Source organism: Anser anser, assembly GCF_964211835.1.
Source record: "Anser anser genome assembly, chromosome: 2".
NCBI lineage: Eukaryota > Metazoa > Chordata > Aves > Anseriformes > Anatidae > Anser > Anser anser.
In genome coordinates this window covers 124,411,271-124,436,629 of record NC_139721.1, presented here as the reverse complement: position 1 = coordinate 124,436,629, position 25,359 = coordinate 124,411,271, and the positions used below count along the sequence as shown (strand labels likewise).

Sequence of the window (25,359 nt, the reverse complement as noted above, 5' to 3'; positions counted from 1 at the left end):
TCCATTTAAATATTTTTTGTTCCAGTAAACTCTTTTGCATACAAAGGACTTATTTATTACATATTTGAACTTGTGGGAAAAAGGGAAGGAATGCACTGATTCCTGAAATAACTCTGCAGTCTTTTTCGAGACTTCACTTTTCTGTGCTCTTGTTCTACTTAGAACAGTTTTATTCCAGGGACGGAGGAATTCCTTGGGGTCAATTGTTTCTTTTCCACTAACTGTTTGTATTCACGAGTGGGCATACATAGCACGCTAGCCCATGATTTTAATTTTTCTTCTATCGCCTCATGATGTGCGCGTGCTAGCTGTTTAGATGCACGCCTGGAAGTGAACACGTTACATTTTCTGCTTGCTCATTTTGCTACGTACTCTACATTATTACACATTTCTGCGCAAACCATCGCTTCGACCTGAAAAGCAAGGTAATACCAATAACGATCGCAAAGAGAGAATGAATTAGAAAATGAGTGCATGTATAAATGCATTAAAGAGCATATAGGAACACGGGACCGAAAAGAGCACTCTCAAATTCTACAGATAGTGCTGCAGAGTCAGAAGGAGATACAAATCGCAGAGAACACCCTACGTTCACGTCTTTACACTCCTCGCTTACTGTCTCAAGTTGTTTTTGAATAGTGCGCCTGATTTGACACATTTCTATCTGGCGATTGTGCTGAATGCTTGAAGAGATAGTGAAATATCCAAGCATTCCTTGTGCTAACTACAGTTGAAATTTTACACTTATTGTAACCTTTTCTAACAATGTGAGAAAAACAGAGTAAATATATTAAATTTGTTTCACAACAGATGCTTAGGTTGTTAATATTTAAGATGCCTATTCATGCTATTCCTGTCTGCACATTTGTCAAAAATGTAAGCTTGAATGCTAATGTTTGCCAGCAGACAGCAGACAAATATATGAACGCACTATACCAAAATAATAGAGAGTAGAAATAATGGACCGCTGCTGACTCACGCCCAGGTAGCACGGACCAGAAGGCAAGGGCACTGCCTGCCCGGGCCCCTTGGAGGCTCTGGATCTGAATTTGTGAATTATTTTCCCAGTCGCGCTGCGCTCACTTGGGCTGACTACGAGCAGCGGAGAGCTTTCGTCATTTTCAGCTCACTCCAGCTTCGGAGAGCTGGTGCGAAGTGTTTCATCAAACTTGCATTTTAGCGAAGTTTCTCTCGCGGTCCCAGAAGCCTGGGGACAGGCAGGGGGCAACTCCGGACCCGGCAGGTGCCTGCCTGGCAGGAGCGCTCCCGGGAGCAGCGAGCGGAGCCGGCGACAAAAGGACGACGGTTTGCGCAAAACCTCGGGGGCCGGCTTTGGAGACGGAGGAAAAAAAAATAATAAAAAAAAATAATAATAAAAAAAGAAAAAATCCCGGAGCACGGCGACGAGCCCCTGGCAGCGCTCCCCGCAGCGCCGGGTGGCCGCGGGGGGGTCCGGGGCGCTCCGCAGCCGCGGCTCGGGGGGCGCCCGGCCCCGCGCAAGCTCCGCGCCCTGCGGCCCCCCCCGTTCCCTCCAGCCCCCCCCCCGCCACTCCCCCCGACCCGGCGCTTCGCCCCGCTCTCCCCCGCCGTCGGGGCTGCCGCGAGGAGCGCGGGGAAGAAGTTTGCCAAAGTTTCGGGTTTTTTCTTTTTTTTTTTTTTTTTCCTCTCCCCGCTCCTTGCGCCTCGCCGCGGGGGCGGCGGGCAGGGGAGCGGGGCGGGCGGCCGGCAGCTCGCCGGTTGCAGGTGTGTGAAGGCGCCCGTCGGGAGGCTCCGCAGGCTGCAGCGCCGCACGGAGCCCCCCTCGGCCCGCACTCCCGGACCCCCCCACGCCCCGTCCCCCCGCCCTCTCTGCCGGGTGGGCTCCGTAGAGCACCGCGGCGGTGCCCCCGGCGCGGCCCCGTCCCCCGTCCACCCCCCCCCCCCCCGTGCCCGTGGAGCGCCGCCGAAGGAGCGGGAGCGACTCACTCATGGGAGCGCGGCGGGCGAGGCCGGCGACACCTCCGGCTTCCGAGGCGCCGGCGAAGTTAATTGCACTGAAGTTCAAGTTGTCTTTTCACCCATCAGGAGTGGGCGTTTAAAGGAAGGAGAGCGAGGAGGAGGAGGGGGAGGGGGAGGGGGGAGAGTCGCTCTCGCTCTCGCTCGCTCTCGCACACACACACACGCACGCACACACACACGGAGGCACAGACACACAGCCACACGCACAGACACACGGACACACGCACACAGCCACACGCGCGCACCCGCCCGCTCGGCTCCGCTCCCGAGCTGCCTCAGCAAGGAGGAGCCCGGACGGAAACCACCAGGGCAGCAAGGTACCGGCGTGGGGCAGCCCTGCCCGTGCGTCTGCGTGTCTGTCTGTCTGTCTGGGCGTCTGCCTGCGGCCCCCCCCCACCTCCCCGGTCCCCCCCCCCCTCCTTCCCCCGGCCCCCCCGGGCGGGGAGGTGCGCGCTGCCCCCGGGGAGGGGGCGGCGGTGCCGTCGGGGCAGCGCGGCCGAGGGAGGCCGGGGGGGTCCCCGCCTGCTGCCTCCCTCCCTCCCTGATGGGGCGGCGATGGGAAGCGGCGGAGGGGGTGGCGGGGGGGGGAACCGAGCGGCGGGTGAGTGTGTGTGTGTGTGTGTTTGTGTGTGTGTGTGTGCCGCCCCCCCGCCGAGCAGGGAGTCAGGTGGGACACACACGCACACACACACACACACAGCCCCCCCTCCGCCCCCGCCTTCCCGGCCCCCTCCCCTTCCCTCCAGCTTGCCCCTGATCCTTTATTTCCACACCTGCACCCCCGGCCCCTGTCGGGCGGCGTGCGCCCCTCGGCGCCCAGCGGTTCAGGCAGCACCGGGGCCGGGGCCGGCCGGGCTGGGGGCGCGCAGCCCCCCGGGGGTCGCCGCTCGCCCGCCGCCGCCCCGTCGGGACCGGGAGCGGAGCCGGGTCCCGCCGCGCCGCGTGGTTTTGGGAGCCGCGCATCGCCCCCCGCGGTGGTGCCGGCTGCGGTGTCACCTGGCACCGCGTGCCCCTCGGCACCGCTCCTTCGGAACTGGCTTTGTGCGTGTAACTTCTCCTCGGGGAGGGACTTTTTCTCTGTTCTTTTGTTTTTAAGACCCTTCTTTCCCATCTTCGCTGCTGCACGCTTTGGATGTGGAGTTCCTGGAAAGTGAACCTGGCAATGAGCGCAGGTTTCCCTGAAAGCCGAGGCTGCTTTTTATTCCCTAGGAGACTGAGAAGAGAGGGGACCCTGGATGTCAGCCCATCTCCTTTTTTTCTTTTTTTTTAAATTTATTTTGACTTCGAGGCGCATTGCCTTTTCCAGCCCTGGGAACTGGCAGCTACGATTCCTGTAGACACCTTTGCATGTCTCAGAAACAAGACCGAGACCATGGAGTTGATATGTCAATGCTTTTCTCAGTTAACCTGTGCCGCACTCTTCTATTAATTGGTATTAGAAAGTGGTATTAGAAACCTTGTAACGCAGTTATTGAATAATCATTAATCCGTGGAGGATACACAAGCCCAAAGGTTAATAATAAGAACAACAATTAATAATATTGACCTTGCCAGCAGGGGGAATATTTTTTTTTCAGTTATTAAGAGGCACTCCCATTTGTACGAGGTACAGTGGGGTGAATTTGGCCGTGGTGTGTTGAGTACCAAACTACTGCAGGAAGCCCAGAAATGAATTCACCCCATTATCTCCATGTTACCGGGCCTCTGACTTTTTCTCCCTTTAAAATGTATCAAGCACTACTCTCATTTTAAATAGAAATGCTAAGTCTTTAATCAGTTCTGACATTTCCACTAGAAAATAACATCTAGCTCTCTTACACAGATAAAAATTTATTTGCCTGCAGCTGGCTTGTTGTAGTGCTTTGGACCTATTCCCTTTCTCAGAGAGGACTTAGCTTTTTATAGTCTCTAGGTACCATGGGGTAATAAATAGAAAGTCAGTACAAAGGGGACGTTCACACTTTTACAGGCATAACTATCCACTCCCTAGAGCTGCCTCCTCGCAGAGCTCCTCTGCCTGCCTGCCTGCCTGCCTAACTGGCATGCTTCTATTGTCAAAGACCCATCTCCTTTATTTGTATCCCACTCTCCCGACTGACTGGTCAGTGAATCCTAATAATAATCATGTTTCATGTCTCAGAAATCTAATAGTCGAGTTACTCACTCTTATAAATTGCAGCTAAGCTATTTGGGTTAGTCGTGTTATCCCCACTTTAAAGACAGGGAAACTGAAGCAGGAAAATTAACACATTTGCCTGAGGCTGCACATGGATTTAAGAGTAGATCCAGGACTGGAACTGAATTCTGTATTTAGACCATGCTCCCTCTTAAAGATTCCGAAGCACACTGTGGAAAATGCTTCTTTAAGAAAGAACTGTAATATAAGTCTTATTTTTCATTGATTTTGTATATTAGTCAAATTACACACTTTAAAAAAAAGTGTGTGTATATATATACACACACCTATATATATAAATATCACGTTTCCTTTTCTGAATACAAGATTTATTCAGCTTTTAAAAAAGTGTAGTGATACCTTTCAACTATGTGGTCAGGCAGTTTACTTTGGAAACAAGAAACATTTAATATGAGATTGTGAGCAGTAATGGGAACAGAATTGCTCATTATTAGGTTATTGTAAACAATATTCACTGGATGTTATGGTGTAGTTATAGGCCAACAAAATATAATGAGTTCAGCATTAGTATAGATAAGGTGCTATTGCTTACCTAGTGTGCATCGGTTTTCATCATAATTCTCCTTCAGTGCTTTCAGTATCAAAATACTTAGTATGGGTTTAAGCACTGAAGAACATGTGTGTGTGGAGGCAACCATATACTGTGAGAGTTACGATTTATATCATTAAGCAGTGAATTTTACAGAGTTGTGTCATTCATGTCAATGAAGCAAGAAGTATATTGCCTGCCCTTTAGCTGTGGCATGTCATCAAAGCTGTATTATGGTATGACTGAGCGCAGATGGCATGCCTAAAAAGCAGGTGTACAATATAACTTTCCTATTACTGACACGTAGATATTTCCTCTTCCTCAGTGTCCATCTCCAGATGTTTCCTTGCCCAACCTTCTACAGGAACTATAGAAAGTCCTGCTCATCCTGCTTGTCTCTGAAGTCTGAAGTTGTACAGTCAAAGCCTATACAGAATATATGCTCATACATATTTTTATGTTTTTATACTGACAGCTCTGTTCTGAGTTTTTTTTCAGAGTCCTGATTTCAGGCAAGTGGGTGCAGATCTCATTCAAAGAATCTTTCTCCAATGCCATTAGCATTACCTGCCAAAAATGAAAGTGGCATATGAATCACAATAATTCACTCATGATTTTGTGGGTATAGAGCCTGCCAAGGAACATCAGAAATCCACATGTTGTTCCTGAGTTTTATGGACTTTGAACAATGGTAAAAGTAAATTTATCCAAAGACCATCTTATTAATGACCCATCCTATATGGACGACAGACATAACATATTCAAGAGAAAGACGGTATTAACTTAAAATATTAATGTCCAAATGTTTATCTTTCAAGTGAGGTGGTGAAATTGGTGAATCAGAAGACTGACACTATGTCAGGAGCCTTTCCTGAGGTGCCCCTTATTGGAGTATTACTGTGACATAATGATTTGGAAATATGCTTTTGTGCGAGAAGAGCTATCAGATCCTCTGGGAAATATTGCAGATACTTTCCAGTTCCTTTCAGACATGCAAATACACTAATGTTTAGACATGAGTAGAGAGTAGAGGTGGGGAGTATAGTAGAGCAGGGAGTGGAGTAGAGTGGGGTTAAAAGCCTCTGCATAGATCACAGAACCAAATAAATACATGCACTTTTTTTCTGAATCTGATGTTAGTGGGGGCTTGGAATAAAATGGTCATTATTAAGAAGAAACACTGCATAAAGGTGTGGATACTTGAGAGTTATGTTGACCCATGGCTGATAGAGAAGACCATTCCTGCCTGTTATTACAGATGATCAACAGAAGATCAACAGAACTCTCAGTAATGCTCAGATACTTGTGTCATTCCCAGGTAGCACACACCTTATAAAGTATGGCTTATTTCCAGGTCATAGTGTACAGCTAAAGTTATAGCACTGAAAAACACTGAATGCTACCTAGCACTTCTTATGATTCCTTGCTTTCTTCATGATTTGCTTTAAACTGAGCACATCAGAAACTATTGAGTCTTTTTTTTTTCCCTAAGAAGCTACAAGAATGGCAGCCTATGTATTGTACCATGTTCATACACTTATGAAACAGGGCAAAAAGACTGCTCACTAGCAAGGTCTGCCCATAGCTGTCTCAGCAGCTTAATGAAATATTAAGACTTGGTTTGAGCAACTGTTCTCCAACTGATATTAGTATTATCTGTTGCAGATGAGAATGTCAGTAAAAAAATACAACCATGTGGGAGAGGCCTTCCATGCATATTTTAAATGCAAGTGGCCATTATCAGCTTTATCAGAACCGTATCTGATGTCTGATATCACTGGTGGCTCAGTGGAAGAGATCCGGATGACTTTTTTTCTGAACATGGCAGCTACTTTCAGAGTATTTCTGCAATCTTCTGATTATCTCACCATCTGTTGGCTAGAAACCAATCTCCTGAACTTAGGCCTATGTCACCTCACTACCTGAATGCCTCTTCTAAAAATTTGTTCACTGAAAAGTGTATCATGTCCATAATAAATTCATCAGTCCTTCTCCAGACTGGCTTGAGTTTCCTCCCGTCATTCACTGAAGGTTCTTTTTCCAAGCCCTGATGCTACACAGTACCTCAATCCATTCAGCTTCTCTTCAAGATGGTAACTACTTTCCGCTCCACTTTCTGCTGCAGAAGATCTTTTGATTACCTAAGAAAGTAAATTGCATCCTGTAGATTTCCTCTTACAACTTCTGCTTTACAGAAGAAAAGATCAACTTGTGGCAGATGCGTCAACGACGTCAGACTCGCTTCTCTGTTGTCTGATTGCCCTCTCCACCTTCTGTCGATCTGAAACTTTCATTTTGGAAAGGATCGAGGGTTGTATTAATATTTGTGTTAACCACTTTTTCCTGCACATTGTCTGTTCCTTCCCCTTGGCGTCTGGCTTGTCTTGGCTGCTTTTAAAAACTCTGTTGCCTCTAGTGAGGGACTGCCAGATTAGACCAGTGAAGAGAAACCAGGTGACTGTCTACTTTTACAAATATAGGTTGTGTATAATAAATTCAGGTTTTACATCTAAGCAAATTAAATCATCATATGATTCTGACTACATGCATTTTTTATCAAATATGGCATATATTTCACAAATTATATTTAACATACGCATGTTGCTATTCTGAATACCTGACTAGGAGTTACAAGGTGTGCCACTAGATCTTAGTAAATGGGTTTATGGAACCAGAAGAAATAAGATAAAATCATCTCTTTTTCTTGCATTCCTGACAAGTCCAGTGGAAGGGCTTTTCCTCCTCTATAGATGGCAACATAAACACCTCATCACAGGTCTGTTTAGAGATACAAGTACATTTTTTTATTAGAAATTTAGAGACTTTATAAAGGCCTAAGCAGAAACTGCCCACAATAAGGAAGTTTTAAAGCAATGTCTTTGGTCAAGAGTTTACCACATCTAGTCAGTAAGGTCTTCCTCTAATGTTTCTGTCATGTAGTGGAAGACATTAGTTACAATGTCAGAATAAACACGTTACTTCTGCAAAAAAATATGTTTTAACCTCAGGAATATTGCAACGTGAAAATAGGATTTAGCACAATTCTCCCTATATGGTTTATCTACAGACAGGACAGTTTTAGTGTAAAGCCCTAAACCTTGCAAGATGATTCCCAGCCAGAGGTACACCATACCTTGAACATCAATCCGTCAGCTGAGCACTGACAAGGATTATCCTGTGAAGGTAACAACTCAGTGCTTTCAATGTTAACTGTCCTCAACAACTGCTTTTTCTTTCTTTCTCTCTCTCTTTTTCTTTTTCTTTCTTTCTTTCTTTCTTTCTTTCTTTCTTTCTTTCTTTCTTTCTTTCTTTCTTTCTTTCTTTCTTTCTTTCTTTCTCTTTCTTTCTTTCTTTCTTTCTTTCTTTCTTTCTTTCTTTCTTTCTTTCTTTCTTTCTTTCTTTTTCTTTCTTTTTCTTTCCTTCTCTCTCTCTCTCTCTCTCATAAATAAACAGATACTTTGGTGAGCACAAAGATGTCTCTGTCAATACTTACATTTTGGTCTAGGTGGTGTGAAATGTGTGACTCGGGTGGAATTTAAGCATGTGAACAAACAGCTATGATTCCAAAAATTTCTGCTGGGCAGTTGCTTAAACCTCAAAGCAGTACATTTGTCCTCATGGCTCAGGCCTTGGAGTTAGTTCCTTTTCTACCTGTGACTCTGAAGCTGCCTTTCAGGCCTGCTCATGCAGGGACCTCAGGACCTCAGCTCCATGGCATTTCATTTCTCTACCCAGGTCACTTTGTTGGCTTGACCTCCTGGCCCCTCCTGGAGCATTCTCCAGACTGTCTGGCATAACTGGAGCAGGGTCACTCTGGTAGTGATGGCACTTACTCCCAGGAGACATTATGGTTGTCGTGTTCCCCCCCACCCCCCACCCCACCCCCTTTTTGTTCCACAACAATTTAAGATAGAGAAGATAGAAATAATCCCAGGAAAACTCTGTGTGTTCCCCAACCCTGGGAATAACTTAAACATTAGATTATGATCTAAGGAATCCTGAATTTGTTTGTGCTCAAGGGCACCATTTCAGCAGAAGGGTCGAGATTGCCTGTTCTAAAATAACCATCAGCCTGATGGTCAGAGTCCTCCCTTGGGGGAGAGGAGTGTGAGCTGGGGCCTTTCAGAGCAGGAGCGATGAATCCCGTGATTGTGTGAGCGCTCTAATCACAGAGTCGTTATACAGAGGGAGATGGGAAGACAGCTTCTCCTCTAGCTATGTTTTAATAAAACATAAGTTTTGAAGGAAAGATCACAGGAACCTATTTTCATAAAAAGAATCAGGGTGTAGATACTGAGTGGATGGAGGCATCTCTCAGACAGCCCTGGGTAGAGCCCTGTCTTTACAGGTAGCCCTCAGGTAAAGACCTGGCTTTAAAGGGAGGCAGGATTTTCAATCTGGGACAAACCTCCATGTTTCTTCCCTGTTAGTTCCAGCCAGTTTATGCTGGGGTCAAGGCACAATGTGCTGCCTGTTTTCCGGGCTGCTTGTCCTGCTTTATGCCCACCACTTTAAAAACAAGGTTCTGGATACCTGATAGGGGACTTAGATGCTGGAGCACCAAGGTTTTAGAATATTTTACTGGATTAGACCATAAACTATATAAATCAGTACCTGTTTATTCATAGCAGTTGGTTTCATATGAACACCAGTACTTAGTATCTGCTGATAGCTGTTCTCTCAGCAGATTTTGTGGTCCATTTTATTTTGTATCACAAAAGACAGCACAGAAAAACTCTTGGATTGAATTTTATTCATAATGAAAATTCTCACTGTGTTTCTCACTGGAAACTATAATGGCCAGCATGACTAGACATTCATGTTCGTTTGAGAGATTTTTTGTGGAATTTAACTAAATTAAAAAAGAAAAAAAAACATATTAAGTTATTTATTTATAGGAAAAGCATAGTGAGATTCAAAATTGCTTATTTCTTTATATATATATATTATATATATATATACTTAATCTGCTTGCAAACTTCCCAAATCAGGGAGTAATATAATCTTCCAAAAATGTTGCCAATGTGATGGCAGCCCAGTGCACAGGTTTGCCCTGCCATATCATAACTGTCTGCTTTTGCCACGTCCAGGGTGTATGGGCACAGCTCAGACAGTCTGTCCCATGCATGTTTTTTTCCCCAAACCTGCATGATACAACTGAAGAGGAGGTTACAGAAGCTGCCCTGGAAGCCTTCCACTTGTGATCTGCATCCTACAACACGGAATATTCTAAATATCATGGGCCTTCCCTAGCTAACAAGCTGGTTATTCTGGCTATGCATGAAGATACAGATTTGGGTCTTAATTAACATCTGTAGTTTAATCAAACCATTTATGATCCTGAGAAATCTGAACTGTAGTCTTTCTGGTTTTTCTGATGACAGACAAATACCATAAACAAAAAGGAACTAAAATAATGGTTTAGTATACAAAGTGTTTGCAGCACAGCTATGTCTGTGACAAATTTTGTGGAAAAGTGGGAGGACTGAGTTTCAGATTTTTCAGCATCTGATTTTAAAGATAGTAGACATGAGAATAATACATTAGGGATCTCACAAAAGTTTCTGGAGTTTAAGTTTAAACAGCATTCTATTTAATTTCACAGGGGCTAATTCTCTTGCAGTGACGATGCTGTAAATCTCCAGTTAGGCTCAGTATTATTATAAAAGAAGTTGGCCCAGGAGAGAAAATCAGGAATAAATTGCCATGAAAGTGGATTGGCCTGTTCAGGCTGGTGACCTAGTGAAACAGTGCAGGACTTTATAATCTTCGACGCAGACAGGTCTTCATTGTTGAAGGAAGCAGGAAGTGTAAAGAGGGCTGTAATTGCATATTCTTTAATAAGAAATATAATTGTTGCTTTCTCTAAACAGATCTCAGACATATTTTAATAGTGTGCACACATTGAAAAGTCTCTGAAACACACCCTTCTACCCTAATTTGTTCATATACATTGATATATTCTAATGTATTTATGCCCTCTAAAAATGTAGTCCACGTAGAGCATTTCTGATGTGCAGGGTTCCTTACTTTTTGTTGCTTTTAGATAGACTATGATGTAGAGAAATATAATGGAGCGTGACTCAATAAGAGAAAGAAAGTCCAGTAGGTGTGTTTGTTTTCATACTTTGAAGTTTCTGTCTTAAAATAAGGGTTTATCATTGCCATGATTATAGTGATCAGAGTCTTTACTACAGTGTCAGGACTGTGCTATCTTTCATACTCATTGAAATGGTTCCAGTTCTGCAGCATGACTGAAAAAAAAAATCAAGCAGTCTTTTGTTTCAGGAAACTTTGAATTAGGAAAGTCCACTTGTGAAGCAGTATCATTTTCTTTGCTGAATTTGGAGGGATTGCATCTCATGTTAAACTAATATAAATATAAAAGCTTAGGCAATATGAGGAAAAGCGGTGTTGTACAAAGCTTATAACTAATGAAGTTCAGCAAAAGCAGACATGAGCTTCTTTTAGCAGAGTTTTATCTTTGAGGCTTAAATGCAGTTTGTCTACTTCTTTGCATTCAATACTCTTTTTCCAGTCATTACAAAACAACAGGTTGTTTTAACTAGCATTAGGTGTACAGCTTCCTGTGAACCATGGTAACTGAGGCTTGAGATTTACAAATGATTGTTCAGTTTTTATCAAACTCAGTTAATCTGTAGAGCTAAGCAAAATTATGCCGTACTTTGGAAATGAGTTCAGTAGTGACTGTCCTACAGAAACTCTGCTGTGTTTGTATTGTTCTGCAATGCCATGGACAGCTTTTTCAGGACAATTGAGATCCCAGATACATATTCAGTAATTTTTATTTCTGATAAGTATCATATTTTAAAAGGCATTAATTCTTCTTTCTGGGTAATTGGAATTGAGGAAAACATTAGCTTTTCCTCCCAGGAGGAGGGATTCAGTTTATTTATAAAACAGATACACCACCAGGACTTCTAAGATTCTCCATGGTGTTGCCTCTGTAGAATAATCAGCTCACAAATGTTAAAGGTTTCAGCCTTTGTACACGTAAAGGTCATTTTTTGTTGTTTTGTTTCACCACAAAAAAAAAAAAGCAAAAAAAGCTGCATTCTCTTGTAAATTTGCCATTGGCTTTAGAATATAAATACTCATCTGATAGTACCTGATGTGAGTTCATCAACTCCTTTTATGTCTTCCACTAATCCGTCACCCCTTGATAAAGGCTTCACTTGCTCAGGTGACCTATGTGTGAAATATCCCACTCCTAGTGCCTGAGGGATATTCAATATCATCTTTCTAATCAAGGAAAAGTAGAACCATCTGCATATCTGCTTATGATATTTATACAACTGGGGTCTAGAAGGAGATTCTGTTAAAAAAAATAATAATAAAAGAGTATCTGCAGAAAGAATAAAAAGACCACTACTGTTTGTCATAGATCATATGATTTGTCTTTTTTAAAACCGCATGTCTGGCTAAGATGTACTAGTGAGAGCAGGAAAATGAAATCGTGGTTTGCTACTCCTTGGCAATATTCATGCAGTGAGTCAAGTCAACAATACTGAGGTTGAGAAGAACACAAACCAAGGAGGTTGCCCATGCAAATGATGCATCCTGGTTGCTTCCTCATGAACTCTTCCATGAAATCTTGCTGCACCCATCTTGATTGCATATGCTAATCCTGGCTTCTGAATTGACTCATAACAGATTTATCTGGATTTCCAACTTCCTCTTCTCTTTAGAATGTTAATTAAAAGAAAAATGATTACACTTAAGATATTCATGACAATAACAGAGCTTTCTTCTAGAGAGCCAAATTTTGCTTTTATTTATATGGGACCATTTAAAATCAATGAGTTTGAGTCTATTCAGCACTATGGACCTTTTAATACTCACATAGTATAAAATGCCCTTAGCAGGAAAGGAAGATCATTCATATAACATATTTTTCAAATTTTACCTAAGACAGTAAAGTGGAGGAAAAAAATCAGCTTTCAGAATGAAATATTAAAAAAAAAAAAAGTTGAAAAAAGACAGGGTGAAAATAAGCCCAGAGTTGCTCATGCAGACATATATTCTTCCTCTTTTTGCCAAAATCAGTCACTGTCTCTACTAGGCCTGCACAAGCAGGAGAAGGAGGCTTTGGATATTCCCTTTGTGGAATATGGAGAATTTGAGGCATGTCCCTAGCATAAACAGACAATTGTCCATTGTTATTTCTTATGCCAGATGCTGAGTTTGTTTATTTTTACTCAGGATTTAGGAACTCTTTAAATAATATTTGTTATGTTTTTTAGTATGAATAAAATGAGATGTAATAAAAGAAGTAGAATGAAATTGCTCTTTCTTCCTTTTTTTAAAATCTTAATTCATATTGTGAACTTGTACCAGCCATTTTTAATTTCATATTTATTTATGTATTTACTCTTTCTTTCTTTCTTTTCTTCTTAGCAAGGGACTTTGTACTCATAGTCTTGCTTGGTACCCCACCATAGTGTTGCTTTTTTTTTTTTAAAATTATTTATTATTTTTATGTTCAGTAGATTAAATCATACTATCCTATTCGGGATCTTCCCACCACTACAGCTTTTGCCACCCATAACCTTATTTTATGATCAAAGGGGAAATAAAGGGAAAGCAGTAATGTTAATAGGCTTTCCCATGCAGTCTCTCTGGGAATGGTCTTTTTATAAGTGTCTTGAACTTGACCTCTTCAGACAGCCCAAAGGTCCAACACACATTTTTAAAGTTGCATTTAAATTTTAATATTTTTATTCTGTGAAGCCATTTAAAACCTGGCCCTCAAAACACAAAGCATAAATCTTTCAGGACAGTCATACAGTAAAATTGATGTGTGCGGAAGAGAAGTTCCGGAAAACCCCTAAAGCTCTGTTGCTTTGCTTTTCATGTCGTTTTATAGATACCTTCCCTACAACACTACCAAATAATCAAACAAAATCCAATGAATAATATTGTGATTTCATCACTCTGGCATTTGAACTTGCAAATACAATTTAGCAATGAATTAGGAGAGGAAAAGTTTTGCGTTGCCCCACCCTCATTATAAAAATGTTCTTCAGAGCCAAACATTTCAGGCATTAGAAAGATTTACAGTAATAATATACGTAGCTATAATGAACTTGGGAACAAGGGAGTCTTGTAAGAGATTCTCAGAATGAGAGAGAGGTTTTGTAAGCAATTCTATCAACACTAAATAAATATTTAGGAAGATAGACTTCTCTTAGTGAGTCTGTATAATAATTGTAGTGCTAATAGGAAGTATATGATTTGGGTATGAGAAGATACGTATCTCTGAGTCCATACAACTTGTTTGTGTGGGTGAATCTAGTTCTCATTAAAGGTACTGGTTTGACTGTCCTGATTGCTGGAGTCTTCTTTCCATGAAAATAAGTAAGCTTTGTCACTGCCTGTATAAGGTTTATAGCTGTCCCTCAGTTCAACTGAGGCGAATCTCTTTTTATAGAATCATAGAATGGCTCAGGTTGAAAGACCACCTGGTTCCAACCTCCTGCCATGGGCAGGGACACCTCCCACTAGACCAGGCTGCTCAAAGCCCCATCCAGCCTGGCCTTGAAGACTTCCAGGGATGGGGCATCCACAGCTTCTCTGGGCAACCTGTGCCAGTGCCTCACCACACCGAGATCCCTTTTTTTGGGGGGGTGGGTGTGGGGGGTGGTCAGCAAGGCAGCCAGATGTGACAGTTCAATTTGATAATATACATGGAAAGGAAATGTGCACTTGTTAAATGGTTGAAATCGACCTGTAGGTGGAGGTTGCACCACAGCCCACCTCTACAATGTTAATGTGCACCGTCCAAGCTTGGTAACACACATAAATATTCATTTATTTTCCTTTGTTTACTTGTGTAAACTTTCTATGTGTAACTCCTAAATCCAGATCTTTGACCACACCAGTACACAGAGAAAATAGGGAAACTGGGTTTTTGTGAACTTCAAGGCATAGGGGAGGCAGGAAAGAGTGGCTACCAGCCACCTCTGTCTGGCATGTTTGCTCTGGTACCCTCTTTTAGTGTCCTGCTGCAAGGAGAGAGGCTGGGATGGAGCATGGCCTTCTGTTCCTGGAACTTGCCCTGGCTTCCCATGTGCCTTGCTGAGCCGAGGATGTGGGCACAGAAACAGGGAATCCCATTGAAATTGCTGGAAAAAAACTCTCATTAACTTAATGAGATTTGGAACATTACAAGGGAACTCCAGCTGGAACCAGATCTGAACCCGAGTGTGAAACATTCCTGAATATACTACCACAAACTTGTTTCAAGGAGAATATGTGCTCAGACATACAAATGGCTAGATTCTGATCTCGGTAACGCCAGCGTGAGTCTCTTGACTCATATAAACTGAACTCAGAGGACTAGCCCTGAAGACTGTAAAATGAAGATGCACACATGCCACAGGAGACTATGAAAGGAGGGTGGAGCTATGAAGATTTAGCCACACACCTTGCTGGAACACCCTAAGACAGGTAGACCTGGCAGCAGTTGCCTGAGACGGGACTTTCATCCTGCATAATCACTACTTTCCATAATTAAGAGTACAGTCTGACTGGGTTCACACTTACTGTGCTGTAGTCTAGCTATGCTCAGGTTCTCCATACAACACTTCTTTCCTTGCTCTCTAACAAACACACTTTACTTTCATATATGTTGGATAAGTAGCTGAGCTGCCATGACTGTTGGGCTTCTTGGGGGGGAAGAGGACTGACTTATGAATATCAAAAAGATAGAATGAGGAGAGAAGAAACAGATTCTCCTTCCAGTATAATATGATAAGGCAGCAGGCTGGGCTCAAAATAGGCAGAGGAAGTGCTGAATGACCCAAGTGATGACAGGCTTGGTGGCATTCTTTTGCGTGTATAGAAGACACTTGTTTTGTCCATATGTCTCTATACTGTTACTGAGAAACTACTGTAGTGTTCTCATGGAGTGATATTCAGACTGAAAGTTTAATCTGAAGGGGAAAGCCAGTCTGTTTCCATCTAGTTTATAAACTTTTGAAAAATGTCAGTGGAATAAAGATCTCTACATTAACTAGTCTTCATTCTTTTTCGTCTCTGGATGTACCAAAAGCTCTCACTTCAATCAAAGTTAACGTGAGTTTTCCTGAAAAAAAGAATTGGACCTTGATAGAGCTTTGACTTGTCACCTATTTAAGTGTTTTCATTACTTTCTGATTACTTACCCAGTGTTGCCAAATCTAACTTTTCTTTATTAAGTAATTTAATACTCAGAGCTCACAGAAAACTTAACATGTCATCCATCTCTTTCATTTTAACTGATTCAAAGCAAACTCCATTTCTTAGAGCAGATTATTTTTGCATTGCACATCTGAACTTGCAGTGAGAGACTAATACAAAACAAATAAAAACTTTCTTTTTTGAAACTTTTGAACAAGTTAAAACACATCCAAAACTGTATTCACAGTAATTGATACTAATTAAAATGCTGAAGCTGCATTCACAAGAAATGAAAAGGAGTATTTTGGGTCTTATCTTTTGCAACGTGAATGTTTTTCATGCTCAGCTTTTCATAAACGCAGAAATATTATACCTTGTATTATTTCCATGGTAAATGCTATTGCTGTTCGGCATTTTATGGGGTGTGGTTTATAATTTTATTAACACCATCTGTTGTTTAAAAGATAATATAGAATGTTTAAAAATTACCAAAAATGCTGGTGTACACAAAATCAGGAGCAATATTTGCATTTTGCTCTTTGCCTGGCAATTTATCTGCACATAAAGCTGATTTGACTGAAGCCAGTTGAATTTAACTCTTTATGGTTCATGTGATACTTCAAATATCTCCACTAGACTATGCATTAAACACTATTAGTATCATGAGCACATTATGTATCTGAAACAGTCTTTGCTGCCAGATCTTAAAAATGCTGAAGGGTAAGGAGGGAAATGAAAGGACATATTATGAAAGGACTAAGGACCCTGAAGATCATCTACAAACAGAATTACACGTCTTTAAATGGAAAGGCAGGCCAAGAAGATGAATGAGGAATGAATTTGTTTGCGTGACTTACATTTCTGTTAGAAACGCTTAGACACATCTAAAGGCAAAAAAGAGTTTTTAATTACTGAATAAACCTTTTTTTTTTCTGAAGCTTAATGGAAACACAGCATCATGAGCAGGTGGTTTTACACATTTCACTCCACCCACAGCCTGAGAGTAGAGCCAGTTAAAATACAAAGGCAGGAGAGGTCATAAATACAGGAGGTAAGGGATGCTTGAGTGAACTTGGAGGAAGATCAGTGACAAAAGATCAGGAGAGATGCCTGTGGTTGGCCTGCATCTTGGCCAGGTGGAGAGCTATTTCAGTTTTGCTTAACAGGAAAACCATCATGGCCTTCTCTGATCTCTATTACCTAGCTGCTTGAAATAAATAGCCAGTTGCATTTAGGGAGAGAGGAGGGACAAAACACTATTAGATACAAGCTTGCCAATTACAATTTGATTCTTCTGGATTTATGGGGCAGAGACAATTGCCCTCTTTTGCTAGAAATGTACTGAAAAGAAGATCTTTTCCAGCATGATCTCACAAAACAAAGTCTGTACCACTTTGTCTTTCAGCTACAAATTTTCCATCTGAAGAATACACAGAGGAGGACACATCCCCTGTTACCAAAGAATGGAAAAAAACCCTGTGTCAATGAAAGGCTCATCAGGCTGTTATTGGCTGCCAAAACAAATATTTTGGACTGAGAAAAACTGCACTTCAAACTAATGAGGATCCAGGTGACAGGCGTTTTATTTAACTCAATGCCATAACTTCATCTATAAGGAAAAATGGCCTAACATAGCCATTCGAGGAAAAAAAAATCCAGATAGTCTAGCATCCTATTCATATTCTGGGATAAAAACAAAAACAAAAACCAACAAAACTGACAAAATCCAAACAAACAGACAAAACCTTTACATAGATGTATACACTTTGTCTTGGAATTAGCTTGATTTTTATTCTAGAATAATTATTCCACTCACAATGCAGAGTAATTATTCCCGAATAAAGTCCTTTTTTTTTTTTTTTTTATTACAATGAAGTGTCCACAGGGAGCTATCAGAGAGTAGTTATCCCAGAATTGCTGTGCTGCTTAACTTCCTCCATGTAGACAAGCCTTAAGAAATCATATCCAAAAGAAGATTGAGGAGAAAAAAAAAAAGTGTCTGTGCATGTGTTACAGCATAAAGTGTAAGTGCTAAAAGTTATACATTGTAATGTAGATGCTGTAAACCACACATTTATCCCAGGGTACACGGTACATGGTAATAGCAGCAAAAAAGGCTTTTGTGGAAGTGTATGTAATAAGAATTCACACCATTTCTTTTGATTTAAAAGTTACTTTCAAATATTTCAAATTGAGCTTTTGTCTTTATTCAGTGCAGGTACACTGCTTACTAAATAGTTAGTTGTGTTCCCTCTCTGGAGCTGCTGGGAAGCTGTAATTAACAGCTATGTTCAGTCTTTTGGTATATGGTGGCACCAGTATGATGCTGGGTCACAACTCCTTAAATGAGCTGAGATGCTAAACCTTTGCCATGTGCTGCAACAGCAAATTAAACACAAGGGCAAGAAAGAGGAGTGTTTTATTAGCTGAGCTGGTACCCCCCCATTATATTAATACTTAAAATACTTTACTGAGATGCAGTCCACCCTCTCTCTTGCTTCGGGAGGACTGATGTACAGTTGTAACTGTATTGATTATATTTGCGTCATGTTTTCATGCTTTTTAATTTGCTTTTTATTAAAACAAGTCAGTATAAGTCACAAGACTCATGGAGTTTGTGATCCTGGGTGGGAATTTGAATGTGCTACTACTTTATATCACTCTCAGGGATTCCTTAAATATGGGTAACCCTGCCAGGATCTATTCTCCTCTAACCCTGTCCTATCCTCATGACAGAGGTACTTTTACAGTATGCCTGGAGGGTCCCAGTGTGGCCCCTGGAGCACGGTGTGTGACCTTGGCCAAGCCCTTCCAACACTTGGTCCCACTTGTGGCCCAGCACTGGTAGGCCTGGGCTCCAGTGTGCTCCTGCACACGCATTTTGTTGCATGTGGCAACCTGCACAGCTGGAGAAGGCAGTGGGGAGGAACACAGTGTTTGAGCATGAGGTAAGGAGCACTAGTTGGGAGCACCAAAGCAGGCTGACCAGCCGTCATATCTGCAGGCCAAGGCCCTCTGACAAGTACCAGAGCCATCTCCATGCCTGGTGCACAGAGCCTGACTGGCGAGAGCTTACACCTCTCAGTGTGGATCCAAAGTTTCCCGGCAGCTCTGGGTACATATCTCAAGTCAAGCAATGCTGAGGTGGCCTGACTGGTCAGGCAGAGACTGACCGACCCTGGCCCTGTAATTTCAGTATACGTGAAGGAGCAGAACTATATTTTGTTTTATTTTATATATATATATACTTTTTTTTTTTCTGTTGTTGTCCATTCAGGGGAGGTGCTGGTGGGAACTGTTCTCTGCAAGGTCACCAGGAAACCCTCCCCAGATCAGGGGAAAGCAGTTTGTCATTCGCAGACCTGCCGCCCTTCCAAATTCAAGTGACTGCAGGGGAGAGGGAGCTCTGGAAGGTCTTTGCCAAGCCTTGCTGTGACCTTAGGTGCTGCCTCAGTGGACACGGCTCCGGAAAGGGGTGAGCCATGTGCAGTGCCATCTGGGCCCACGCTGGCGAGGTGACCCTCCCTCCGGCACTCCGGCTGCGGACACCTGTGCCTCTCTGTGCCTCCAGAGCCTCAGCCCCAGCTCCAGTCTCAGATCTTACCCCAGCACTGCTCAGGGCACTTCCTCCATCTCTCCTCTCTGTGGACAATGGTGACAAGCAGCTGCCTGGCCACCCCTGCTGGTCTGCGTGGAACCTTGTGGCCAATAGCACCAGAGTCCTGCTGCTTTCCCCTCACACCCAACCCACGAAGGACATTCTGTGCTCTGGACCAGGCCATCAGCCTGGCCACTGGCAAAATCCCCCCTTCCAAATTCCCCTTGTGCTGTCTCATCCCTCTGGCCAGGCACAGTCAGGAAGTGAATCTCTAACAGGGCAGTGGAGATGTCTGTGCAACCTCCTGGGACCCTGTCTCACTCCTGCAGCCACATAGCACATTGTAGGCATCACCATCTCATCTCCTGCCACCAGAGGCTCTTCCAACTCTCCCTAGAAAATAGGGAGGGGAAGTTTGCTTTAAGGTGCCTTTGATTTCACTGAGTTTGAGATGACACATTCAGCCAGCAGGAATAAATAATATTCTAATAATCAGTACTAAGAATTACTCTGTCAGGATAATCTGCTCAATATTTGAACACTCTTCCTACTTTCTGGGGAAACACAAAACATAAAACCAAATCGGGTTGGGAGGGGTTGTTTGTTTTTTGTGAGGCTTCTGGCACTTGTTGTTTTTATAGCTTGCTCAGCAGGGCTGCCAGACCTTTTCCTTTGCATTCTGGTACTTCTTTGTGATCTGGATACAAACAGTAATTGCCAAAGCATTTGATTTTTTTTTTTTAAACTTGTTACTGAACTTTTTTAAAATTATTTTTTATTTTTATTTTATTTTTTTTAGAACTGTTAATAATGTTTGGGCTCAAATTTGAAAGCTGGCTGGAAAATCCCATGCTGGAGTGATACAATTCCTATTTTTTGGCACCAGATACTCATTCCTCTTGCTTTCAACTATTTTCAGTCAGGAAAATAAAATATTTGTGCTGATTTTGATAATCAGCCTGTTCGTGCACACTTTCTTGTCAGTGATATTGCTGAGAGTAATCTTGTTACTCTTTCAAATACCACGAGAGGATGTCACAGTTAATGCCCTTCCATTAAATGGGGAAGTCTGTCCACAAGCTGTGGAGGTATTCCCATATTAGTTCACACTTAGTTTATGGTTTTTTTTTTGTTTGTTTGTTTTGTTTTTTCTTGCTGCAGTCCTGATCATTAACTCTAGGAAAATGAGCTATGCTACAATCCAGGCTAATTGCTGTGTTTAAACACTCATTTTAGGTAAGAGTAGTGGTGTTTAAAATCATGTTAGCAGGTCACACACTGATGGGAATATAACTCATCTTTTTACTGTGTAACACATTTGTATTAATGTCCACTCAAACCCTTCTCTGTCGTGTCCAATCACTTTAGTATAAGGAGCCTGCCCTTGGTCCATCAACCATGGAGACTATAGAAGTAAGGATGTTAATTATTAAGACATTGTTTCCCTTGTCTTGTTTCCCCTTAACTTTAGGGTTTCTCTGCCATATCTTTCCAAATATAAAACGTGGGAAAAAAAATGGAATAAATGCTTTTCTTTGTTTTAAATCTTGTTTCTCTTTGTTCTGCTATAGGTAAGGGAAGTATAACATTCTGAGACCTGAAAAGTCTGGATAGTGTACAGACCTGCACGATAGTAACTACTATATTTTTAACCTTTCATGACTGAGGGAAAATGCCCTTTCTTCCAGCATATTCCTCGCATTTCTGTGTCTCATTCTCTGAATGCAATTTTTGTTTGATTCATGTCCCCAACATTCATTTGCAGAGATATGCAAAGCAATCAACCTGACACCTCTGGTTCTCCAGTTGTACTGGGGGGATTGGTATTGGTGTATATGATCTCAGCCTCCTGAAGAGAATAAAAGGACTACAGTAGAGTCTTCATTACTTTTTTTTTCTTTTCTTTTTTTTTCTTGGATTTCAGAGAAAGTATCAAGAACCTTGTTATGATTTCTTGTTTTGATCCTGGGCAGAGGCAGGCTGAGATATGACCTGCATTTCCTGCACTTTCAATGAATGGATGAAGTGAAGTAAGTGGACAAGAATCTCATGGTGTTGGGCCTGTAAGTCAGTTCTTAAGTTCTGTTCATCAATTCATTTTTTATTTTTTAAAAACACCTTAATTAAACTACAATATTTTTCCAAAACAGCATGTTGCCATGTAAATCTACTGTCCCAAAGACAGTTACACAGGCTATGTAACATCACTGTGTGGTGAGAACCACAGAGCTAAAAATGGGATTAGCTCTGGCATGGCCTTTCATGTACAATAAACCACATTTATTCTGGCTGAATGACCATAACCCCGTTGATTCCTTACTACCCTTGATGTTTCTCCTTCTGATACTGAGGTGTATCAGGGTATAAAAATAAGTCTCCTTTACATACTGTGTATAAACAGAATTGATTTAAATGTGCCATTTTGCTCTCACAGACCCAACAAAAAGTCCCTTAAGGTTTAGGTTTATCAAGTTTGTGAACTTCACCCAAGACCCAAGGTGCTGACATCTCTGTATGATTCATAAAGAAACGTTCTGTTTACACATCAGCATGAACCTCAAGAAGCAGAGTTTAGAAGTGGTTTGAAATATAGGACAGAAATTGAATGTAATAATGAAAAGCATTTGATTTTCCCATAAAAGTAGCAGATACAAGGTCAGCAAGTGAAACATGAATATGCTTATTGCTAGCAGTGTTTCAGTCAGGCTCTTAATCCAAAACGTTTCTTTAGAGGCTTGTGATTCATGTATAAATATTTACCAAGGTGGCAAAATTGGCACCAGAGAGTTTGTGCTTAAAAGGGAAGGTTTTTCTAAATAAGCAATTTATTAGAAGAATAGGTGTTCCACCTTTACATTTTGTGAAATTATGTATGAGGTTTCTACTCTAGAGTATCCCAATGCATAGGAATACAAACAGCAAGAACAGAAAAGAACACTTTTGCATTTAATAATTATTTTTTTTTTTTTACCAACCTTGGGTCAAAACAGATTTCAGAAGAGAAAATAACTGGCTCAGAAATGTATTTCACTTGGAAACACCTGTGCAAGAACTCCGTGTTCTTAGAAGTGTAGTCACATTAAAAGTAGTTCATTAAAATGGCTCTGACTTTTTGAAGCATGTTAAGTCTGCAGTATCTACTTATGTAAGGTAAAATTGAAGACTGAAAAACTTGTAGATGTCTGATAGTACAGAAGTTACTGTTGTTGTAAATCAGTCTTTTCTGTGGTTAAATGGTAGGGTGGAGAAGGGTGAGGGTGAAGCCAGTAACTATCTTTTCTCTCCATCTAATTTGAGGGAACATTAAAAGATGAATGAGTGAAGGATTTTCTTATTTTAGGGCAGGTTCACAGCTCTCTGAGTTTAGCTGCTAAACCTGCTAACCCTTTTTTTATTTCAAAATTTTTAGTAAAATGGGCTTCAACTGATGGAAAGTGATGTGGAAGGTACTGCATTTTTCAGAAGCAGCATGCTCCTAGATTGAAGAAGCAAGATTTCCAAGCCGTGTCAGATGCTGTTTGGGAACAGAATTCTGCCTATCTCTGCTCTGCCTCCCATATGTCGGCTGTTCATGTTGTAGCAACTCTAATGAACACTAATGGACCTTAATGATAAGGAAGTTCTGCTCAAACCAAAGATATACAAGGGGCAGCACCACTTCTCTCCACAGCAGGACAACAATCAGAATTGGTGTGCAAATAGCCACTGGCAGATGCTTGTTAAAGATCAATGACTTTTCCTTTATTTATTTTTTAAGCCTTTTTATTTTATTTTTTTTTGGGGGCGGGGGGGCAGTCTTTGGTGAATTTCTAATTTAGATTGCAAACTGTAAATAGGAAGTGAATCCTCTAATTTTAGGGTTGCACATCTATAGTCCTCACTTTAAAAGAACAGCACATGGCCAATGTCTCTGAATATCTGAACAAGTGTATTTAGGTGTCTCTTTTGGGGGATGCTTTTGGAGCATTATCCCATTTACATGATCCGTGAATCAGCATCCAGGATCTGCCTAAACATTTCATTTCTTCTTTTCCTCCAGCACTTTATTGTTATTATTTAACTGTTGTGGAGCATTTGGTCAAACAGTAAGATTGTATTTACATTCCAAAAGTGATTTGTGGCCTCAGTCAAGGATCAGGGCTGTATGATGTTTTTTTGCAAGCTGTTTTGTTTTTGTTAAATTACTAGGAGAAAGATTATTCTGACCCAGCAAGTTTATAATCAAAGTGTACAACAGGATATAACAAGGGGCTGAGATGGGTGAATGGACTGTAAACATGTCAAGAGGAGGAGGAGAAAAGCATATTTTTTTCCATAAGAAATGCTAATTTCCACTATTTACCTGTTTGGCCACTGTTTCTTCTGGGATATAGATTCCAGGAAAGATTATTTGCAAATGAATGAGTCCTTGATCCTGAAAACACCTGTGCAGGTGGCTAAATCCACACATTTGCTTTAGAGGATTGAGGCTCCAGGGTTTTACGTTTTTATAACTTCATCCTTGTGCTTGATTCTGCTTTTTATTTCTATTTTTTATTTTTTATTACCTTCTTGCCTAGTGTCATAGTGACAAAATGGCAATCAGGCACTTCTGCTTTTATATTTACAGTAACTTTGAGTGATCATATGGGGACTCACACAGGAAAGCATAACTTACTTTGAACCTCCTACCCTTTCCTCATGTATGGCTTAAAATAAGTAGGCACAGTTATCAAACTCTTGTCAGGACTTGTAACTTGTCTGCAATAACAAGGTTAACCAGCAATAGCAGTCTATGCTCTGTGGTTGCATGCCAGTAAAACACTGACAAATTGAAAACTGTAATGAGAATAAACACATTATGAATATACCAAGCACATTGACACTTTTGCATTAGGAACTGTGGTCATGGTAAGTTGCCTTGTCCTGACCAACCCCCGTCTTTTGAAATAGGGCCCCATTTTATACTTATCATGTGCTTTAAAACAGTGGTAATAAACGTGTCCCATGTGCCATAACCCTAGGTTTTCAGGACATAGTTTAACATGATTTGCCTGCTTGGTGTATTCCTGCTTCCCCCAGTAAACAAGACTGAAAGTTAATAACAAGAACGGTTTCATAAATGAAAACATAAATTGTCATGGAGCTGAATAGAGTTATAATTTATAGGCAATCAAAATCTTCAAGCAATAATTGTTCTATTATTTTTGTTTGGGTTTCTTTTAGTGTTTCTTTTTTTTTTTTTTCTTCTGCAGATATGATTTGGCATGTGCTGATTAATAAAACAATAACTGAAAATCATTTTCCAGCAATGAATTCTCCTAAAACGAGCTCAGCGATGTTTTGTAAATCACACAGAGGATTCTACGGACAGAAAAGTGTGACTTCCTGCTTTGGTATACAGCACGTATACACGCAGCAGAGATGTGAAAGAGTGGGTTACCACACCACTGTTTGGAGGTGGTGTTTGGAGGTCTGAATTTGGCTGTTTGCTTCTAAAAGTGAAGGGTTTTGTTTGATTCCCCTCCACTGCAGGCATTGTTTGAGAGTACAGAGCAGCACAGTCACAGGCACTCGGTGCGGTGGGCAGCCCTGGCACGGAGATGCACAGCTCTCAGCAAGCAGGTGTGTCGCAGTCAGGAGCGAGCTGCATTGGCACTGCTGTGCGGGGAAGTTTGCACAGTGATTGCCAGCACTGGCTGGAGCAGTCATTATCTTTCTGCTTTGCTTGAGTCTTCTCAACGTCTGCTTAATTTCCCCATCCTTCCTGCCCCTCCAACAGGTGATGTTTGGCACGTACCCGTAGGGGACATTTCACAGAGGAAAGGGACAGCAGCGTAGGCAGGGAACTTTGGACCCTGGAGTAATTCAGATAAC

The 25,359-nt window shown here is 41.7% G+C and overlaps 1 protein-coding gene and 1 long non-coding RNA gene across 5 annotated transcripts in view; one reads left to right on the top strand and one right to left on the bottom strand.

Moving 5' to 3' along the window:
- SATB1 (SATB homeobox 1) overlaps window positions 1-2,101 on the bottom strand; it is a 93,268-nt gene extending 91,167 nt beyond the window's left edge. Inside the window, exon 1 of the mRNA XM_083822431.1 lies at window positions 1,966-2,101. The gene's annotated coding sequence lies outside the window, so the exon portion shown is untranslated. The remainder of the gene's footprint in view (window positions 1-1,965) is intronic.
- Window positions 2,102-2,155: 54 nt separating this feature from the next.
- Window positions 2,156-24,783, top strand: LOC310893441. 4 transcript variants are annotated; one of them, XR_014578985.1, is made up of 5 exons: window positions 2,156-2,315; window positions 6,390-7,907; window positions 17,311-17,475; window positions 21,428-21,533; window positions 22,913-24,783. It is a non-coding gene; the product is annotated as an uncharacterized lncRNA (long non-coding RNA). The 4 variants fall into 4 exon arrangements; XR_014578986.1 differs by having other exon boundaries at window positions 21,428-21,566; XR_014578987.1 differs by having other exon boundaries at window positions 2,177-2,315; window positions 5,050-7,907; window positions 21,428-21,566.
- The last annotated feature ends 576 nt before the right edge of the window (window positions 24,784-25,359 follow it).